The sequence below is a fragment of the Musca autumnalis genome, unplaced genomic scaffold (genome assembly GCF_047663935.1).
Source record: "Musca autumnalis isolate F117 unplaced genomic scaffold, ASM4766393v1 scaffold_6, whole genome shotgun sequence".
NCBI classification, from domain to species: domain Eukaryota; kingdom Metazoa; phylum Arthropoda; class Insecta; order Diptera; family Muscidae; genus Musca; species Musca autumnalis.
This window is the reverse complement of record NW_027412199.1, coordinates 1,471,607-1,479,883: the sequence shown is the minus strand read 5'-3', so window position 1 is coordinate 1,479,883 and position 8,277 is coordinate 1,471,607.

Sequence of the window (8,277 nt, the reverse complement as noted above, 5' to 3'; positions counted from 1 at the left end):
TTTGGTTGTGGCTAGAAAAGGTTGGTTATGGCTAGAAAAGGCTACCAACAACATTTTGTTATGATGTCTTCGTTGGAAATCAAATACACATAACAGTGGAAGAAGGATTGCTTTGTTTTGCAAACACTTTCGTCGGGGTTGTGTGTGGTTGCCAGAGAAAAACTTCTTGTTTAGTTGGGCAGCAACAAATTCTCCAGTTCGATAGGATAAAATTTTGAGGTGAGGGAGGGGTGATCCATAGGCATGTTTCTCGGTTACCGTATATGATGAGCAGTGGAGGGAGAAAAGAACCAAAGAAATAAAAACACAAGCAGTATCAATTTAAATGCAATAATATGCTGGAAGTTTATTTATGATTCTTTTCGTACAATAAAATAGATTACCTTTTGTAATCTGGAGTTGGCGCAGAGGCCTTGATGCTTTCGCTTCTAAAGATAAACCAAAAGTGAACGCAGATGTTCACGTGGATCGCAGAGGATCTTAGTGATCGCAGAGGATCGTGTTGATCGCAGAGGATCTTCGTTTAATACTAATACAACTACAATTATTCCAGTGAGAGAACAGTCTCTCCTATGTATCAAAATGAGCAAACCAACAACAACCGTCGCCCATTGGTATCTACACTCTCCGGTCTCCGCAGAGGGAACTTGTAGAGGTGATACCCGAGCTGTCAATCAGCATCCGTGATCGACTGGGCTCGAGAAGTTGAAGGCCAATGTATCTAACTTATACATTGCCGCCCACCTTGATACACGTAAGCGTGTATCAACAATTAAAGATAGAAATAATTGTAAAAAGAATGAACGTAAATTCAGATTTCAAGGTGAGCTATAATTCAAGTTACAGATTTTCAAGAGAGGTTGCGAGCAATTCAATCTAGATTTTAGGATGTAGTACAAGCGATTCGTTTCAATAATTTGTAAGCATTACTCAGTGGTCGATTTCAATTTAAAATACGAGATTAGGAACAAGAGGTGGAGGAACCGGACCGATAAGAAGGTACCCGAAAATAGATTTTTGGGCAAGCAACGAATTCAAAACTATCTTTGGTGGTTCCCAAAAGCATACTATTTTCTAATGGTGTTGTCCGAAGACCGATCCAACAAACGAAGTTCTCGACTTTTGACATCAGTAAAAGCTGGAGTGGAGGTTGGACGCGACAAGGAAGGACTAAATATTCGACTTTTGACCTTGGTAAAAGCCGGAGAGGTATTTGCGCGCGACAAAGAAGGGCTAAATACTCGACTTTTGACCTTTGTAAAAGCCGGAGAGTGGTTTGGGTGCGAAACAGTGGAATTATGTTCTCGACTTTTGACACCAGTAAAAGCCGGACTTATCTTCGTTGAAGAAGCTACAACTTTTCTAATTTGCAAAGTATGAGTATCCTGAAGATTGCTTTGGCATTTATTAGAAGAACGGGTCGACATATTACACTTAGACTCTCGACTTTTGACATTTGTAAAAGCCAGAGAAGTGCATGGCAAAGTAGAACTGCCTGGAGAGTGTCTGGGCTGCGACAAAACATAACTGCGATCTCGACTTTTGACATCAGTAAGAGACGGAGACAGTTTTGATGTGGTCGGAGCAATAACTCTTCTAACTTGTGGCCCGTGGAGAAGGCTATGATGCCGTTGTTTGCACAAGTTGCAACTATGTTTGCTCTTGCAAGATTTAATTACATGGCCACGAGTTAAGCAATTAAGGCAGCACTTATACGTTTTAACAATCAAAAATTTGTCCTAAAATGAAAGTTTAGAAAACTGGGGTCAGAGGCGCAAAGCATGTCTCTGATTAGGACAAATTGGGCAACAAGATTTCTGGGATGAACTATTGGATGAAGGTTTCGATTTGGACAACGATTGTTTGGAGGATTTAAATAGAGCAACATTATTGGATGACGATTCAGTGAGTTGATTCCCGTACATGTTGCGAATACAAACCAATGTTTGTATCCTCTCTGTGAGGAAAGCATCTAAGTCCCGCCAAGAAGGCAACGAGTCCCACAGAGTCAAAGTTAACTTTGGCGAACGCTGCAAACAAATACAAACTATTATTGGATCCCAATGATCCGCGATGACGTCATAGACGGTCATTGCAGCAAGACAACTACTAATCCCGCGCTGAATGGTTTTCAAACCAGACCAAGTTTCTTTATCCAAAGAAGGGAGACTGAGCAATTGTTGGATGTAACTATTCACCACGATACGTTTATTGTCATACGTATCCGACAATGCTATCCACGCTAAGGGGAAACTAGAATTGGTGAGTGGAAATGACGAGACGATTTCGCGAGCCTCACCTGTGGTTTTCTGCAACAAATAGCAGAACCGTTCAATGTCTGAAAGGCGTGAGTTTTCAATATATAGGGTGGTGAACAGATCCCTAGAGGTGCGCCAAGATATAAAGTCACCAGCAAAAACATCAATGTCGATGGGCGGTAAAGGTAGGCTATGGTTATCGACAGTTGATCTGGAGCAATGATTATCAGCAGGGTCAATAGAACAATTTGTGTTGAAATGAGTATCAGGTGAAGCAATTACGGTGGTTGGAGTAGACTGCACAGAAACAGGGGCTATAGACTCGCTAGAAAGCAAAGCTGGAGATGTAGTTTCCTTAGAAACGAACAATAGATCATTTGGTGGAGGTGGTGAAATTGCAGGAGCTATAGCAGCTAGAGGAGTTTCACCGCCAGGAGTTTTAAGACACTCAAGATGCCTACTAATTGTGCTTATGCAGCGAAGGTAAGCTGTGTAGGATGTAACGTACTTTTCCTCAACGACATCAATATCATCAGTCTGTGCAGTCTCGGATGTCGTGAGGCTATTTCTGCACTCCTCATAAGTGCATTGAACTTTGTTCCACAATTTTCGAAGCTCTGAATTGTGGATTACGAAATTATGTGCGTTAAGTTGGTTTCACTTTTCTGTTCAAAGGAAGCCACACGTTTCAAAACGATGTCTGAAGCTCTAATAAACCGAGTAAGCGGGGTGACAGACATTTTTTAAGATAAATCTGCAATAGAATTTGCAACAAACAACAAAGAGAGGTGAAAAAATTAAATTCAAGTTGAAGAACAAATGGCTATAGCTCACAGGAAATTAGAAATTTCCACACAAAACCTCCAAAATTCTAAGAATACAACAGAATCTTAGCAGGGTGTAATTATATTTGAAATTAAAGTAGGGGGAAATGGAAGTTATGTTCAAGAAACTTTCTAAATGCAATAAAACGGCTTTAATTTAGCGAAAATATGCTAAAAAGTCTCAATTATACAAAAGTGTATATGGCGCTACCAAGTGTAGGTTGTATGAAAAGGTGAGATTTTCCAATGCTGGGGTGTAATTGTCCAAATTCCAGCGACAAAGAAGCTATTTGTCTGAAAAAGAAATGTTAGCCCAAGAAAATCAACGCAGATAAAATAATTTGTCAGAAATATATCTTATTTGGTTGACACGTTGGTGCAAGGTATGCGAAACGTAGGGTGTATTTGTCCAAAAATACCTAAACCCTACGGGGGCTCAAACAATTTTCCGAAATGTTTAAGTAATATTGCCAAAAACAATATTAAAATGTCGAAAAACTAGTATTTTTCACATATATTCTCTACTCGAAATAGGTGCAATAAATGCCGAATGTAGGGTGAATTTGTCCAAAAATTCCAAAAACCCTGCTGCCAATTAATTATAGTTTCAAAAATTATCAAAAAATAATGTTCAAAATTAATTATTAAAAAAAAACTATTTGTGCTATTTTACCCCATTGTGCTAAACCATCAATGAATATAGCACAAAGAGGACTCGACAACGCAAGTGGCGCTAGCAGAGAAATGGATATGTGTGAACAGGGAAGCTCCCACTGAACAACAGACGTTGCAAACGTCCAAGCAAGTGAGTGCTGAGGATCAGCAGATTTTTTTAAGGGACGCTTAAAAGGGCGGGAAAGTTGTTGGTAGAATTACCATGTAATTTCTCAAATTAGAATAAATGCCCGACCGACAAAGGTAGGAGAATAGAAAAACGAATGTGTTTGGTTGGTGATGGACTATCTATACAACAACGAAATCAAATGCAGAGAGAATATGGATGGTGCGTTGTTATTGTAAATTTGGCAGTGCAAATTTTCAAAGGGTTTTAAGTAAACCGCCAAATATTTTTTGCTTGGAAAGGATCGCGACAACAAAATAAACCAAGCGACAATATGTATATGAAGTGTAACAATGTATGTTATGTTGTTAGTGTAAATTTGCCAATGCAAATTCTCCACACAAGGGCTTCGTTAGAAAAAACCCTGGGTAATAACAACAACAATCGGTGCAATGAGAGTTATTATTTACCAAAGCGAGAGTTCAATAACCGATGCAAATTTTTCCAATGTATTGTGCTAGTTTATACCATGGTACTTTCACTGATGAAGAAATCGGTCTAAGGGGCATGTTATCTTTGTGGATTTTTGGTAATCCATATAACTCCGGTGCTCTTGCTGCTATACATGTAAATTGGCATTTTTCCCATTTTGTGATTACATTTTTCTTTTGAAGATCTGCAAATACATTGTTGTTTAATCCTTGGAGTTTTTATGTCGGGTCTTCTCTAAGTGTCTTAAATGTTGCTTTATCATCTATTAAATTGCTTAGTTTTTCGTTTTCTTAAACATCACGACAGTTTTATTTTCTTTGTCTGCAGTAGTTATAAGAATTTTTCCCCAATGTTTTTTTACAAATTGCAAAAGCTATTCCAATTAAAAACGCCACCAATGTTCTATTTGGGAAACACAGGCACGGTTTGGTTGTGGCTAGAAAAGGTTGGTTATGGCTAGAAAAGGCTACCAACAACATTTTGTTATGACGTCTTCGTTGGAAATCAAATACACATAACAGTGGAAGAAGGATTGCTTTGTTTTGCAAACACTTTCGTCGGGGTTGTGTGAGGTTGCCAGAGAAAAACTTCTTGTTTAGTTGGGCAACAACAAACTCTCCAGTTCGATAGGATAAAATTTTGAGGTGAGGGAGGGGTGATCCATAGGTATGTTTCTCAGTTACCGTATATGATGAGCAGTGGAGGGAGAAAAGAACCGAAGAAATAAAAACACAAGCAGTATCAATTTAAATGTAATAATATAAAAAAAAAAACATTGTTCCACAACATCCCATACGGGACAAGGGAGACTTCTCTCATATCAATGAGTGCACCCCGATTCATATTTAGCTCAATGATATGGGACCTACTGTTTATCGCCGAGTCCGAACGGCGTGTCTTTAGACACCAATTGTGGAGAAGTTTTTCAAGGCTGAAATACTCAGGAAATGTCGCCAACATTACTGAGGGGTACTTTGCCACCGTTGAAAAATGTTTGATGTTGCTTGGCCGGGGAATCGAACCGCCGACCTTCTGCGTGCAAGGCGGGCGTGCATACCATTGCACCACGGTGGCACCCAATGCTGTAATAATATGCTGGAAGTTTATTTATGATTCTTTTCGTACAATAAAATAGATTACCTTTTGTAATCTGGAGTTGGCGCAGAGGCCTTGATGCTTTCGCTTCTAAAGATAAACCAAAAGTGAACGCAGAGGTTCACGTGGATCGCAGAGGATCTTAGTGATCGCAGAGGATCGTGTTGATCGCAGAGGATCTTCGTTTAATACTAATACAACTACAATTATTCCAGTGAGAGAACAGTCTCTCCTATGTATCAAAATGAGCAAACCAACAACAACCGTCGCCCGTTGGTATCTACACTCTCCGGTCTCCGCAGAGGGAACTTGTAGAGGTGATACCCGAGCTGTCAATCAGCATCCGTGATCGACTGGGCTCGAGAAGTTGAAGGCCAATGTATCTAACTTATACATTGCCGCCCACCTTGATACACGTAAGCGTGTATCAACAATTAAAAATAGAAATAATTTTAAAAAGAATGAACGTAAATTCAGATTTCAAGGTGAGCTATAATTCAAGTTACAGATTTTCAAGAGAGGTTGCGAGCAATTCAATCTACATTTTAGGATGTAGTACAAGCGATTTGTTTCAATAATTTGTAAGCATTACTCAGTGGTCGATTTCAATTTAAAATACGAGATAAGGAACAAGAGCTGGAGGCACCGGACCGATAAGAAGGTACCCGAAAATAGATTTTTGGGCAAGCAACGAATTCAAAACTATCTTTGGTGGTTCCCAAAAGCATACTATTATCTAATGGTGTTGTCCGAAGACCGATCCAACAAATGAAGTTCTCGACTTTTGACATCAGTAAAAGCCGGACTTATCTTCGTTGAAGAAGCTACAACTTTTCTAATTTGCAAAGTATGAGTATCCTGAAGATTGCTTTGGCATTTATTAGAAGAGCGGGTCGACATATTACACTTAGACTCTCGACTTTTGACATTTATAAAAGCCGGAGAAGTGCATGGCAAAGTAGAACTGCCTGGAGAGTGTCTGGGCTGCGATAAAACATAACTGCGATCTCGACTTTTGACATCAGTAAGAGACGGAGACAGTTTTGATGTGGTCGGAGCAATAACTCTTCTAACTTGTGGCCCGTGGAGAAGGCTATGATGCCGTTGTTTGCACAAATTGCAACTATGTTTGCTCTTGCAAGATTTAATTACATGGCCACGAGTTAAGCAATTAAGGCAGCACTTATACTTTTTAACAATCAAAAATTTGTCCTCAAATGAAAGTTTAGAAAACTGGGGGCAGAGGCGCAAAGCATGTCTCTGATTAGGACAAATTGGGCAACAAGATTTCTGGGATGAACTATTGGATGAAGTTATCGATTTGGACAACGATTGTTTGGAGGATCTAAATAGAGCAACATTATTGGATGACGATTCAGTGAGTTGATTCCCGTACATGTTGTGAATACAAACCAATGTTTGTATCCTCTCTGTGAGGAAACCATCTTAGTCTCGCCAAGAAGGCAACGAAGACTTGTTTTTGACACTTTGCTCCCACAGAGTCAAAGTTAACTTTGGCAAACGCTGCAAACAAATACAAACTATTATTGGATCCCAATGATCCGTGATGACGTCATAGACGGTCATTGCAGCAAGAAAACTACTAATCCCACGCTGAAGTTGAGACCAAGTTTCTTTATCCAAAGAAGGGAGACTGAGCAATTGTTGGATGTGACTATTCACCACGATACGTTTATTGTCATACGTATCCGACAATGCTTTCCACGCTAAGGGGAAACTAGAATTGGTGAGTGGAAATGAGGAGACGATTTCGCGAGCCTCACCGGTGGCTTTCTGCAACAAATAAGAGAACCGTTCAATGTCTGAAAGGCGTGAGTTTTCAATATATAGGGTGGTGAACAGATCCCTAAAGGTGCGCCAAGATATAAAGTCACCAGCGAAAACATCAATGTCGATGGGCGGTAAAGGTAGGCTATGGTTATCGACAGTTGATCTGGAGCAATGATTATCAGCAGGGTCAATAGAACAATTTGTGTTGAAATGAGTATCAGGTGAAGCAATTACGGTGGTTGGAGTAGACTGCACAGAAACAGGGGCTATATACTCGCTAGAAAGCAAAGCTGGAGATGTTGTTTCCTTAGAAACGAAGAATAGATCATTTGGTGGAGGTGGTGAAATTGCAGGAGCTATAGCAGCTAGAGGAGTTTCACTGCCAGTAGTTTTAAGATACTCAAGATGCCTACTAATTGTGCTTATGCAGCGAAGGTAAGCTGTGTAGGATGTAACGTACTTTTCCTCAACGACATCAATATCATCAGTCTGTGCAGTCTCGGATGTCGTGAGGCTATTTCTGCACTCCTCATAAGTGCATTGAACTTTGTTCCACCATTTTCGAAGCTCTGAATTGTGGATTACGAGATAATGTGCGTTATAGTTGGTTTCACTTTTCTGTTCAAAGGAAGCCACACGTTTCAAAACGATGTCTGAAGCTCTAATAAACCGAGTAAGCGCGGGGTGACAGACATTTTGTAAGTTAAATTTGCAATAGAATTTGCAACAAACAACAAAGAGAGGTGAAAAAATGAAATTCAAGTTGAAGAACAAATGACTATAGCTCACAGGAAATTAGAAATTTCCACACAAAACCTGCAAAATTCTAAGAATACAACAGAATCTTAGCAGGGCGAAATTATATTTGAAATTAAAGTAGGGGGAAATGGAAGTTATGTTCAAGAAACTTTAATTTAGCCAAAATATGCTAAAAAGTCTCAATTATACAAAAGTGTATATGGCGCTACCAAGTGTGGATGTATGAAACGGTGAGATTTTCCAATGCTGGGGTGTACTTGTCCAAATTCCAAAGACA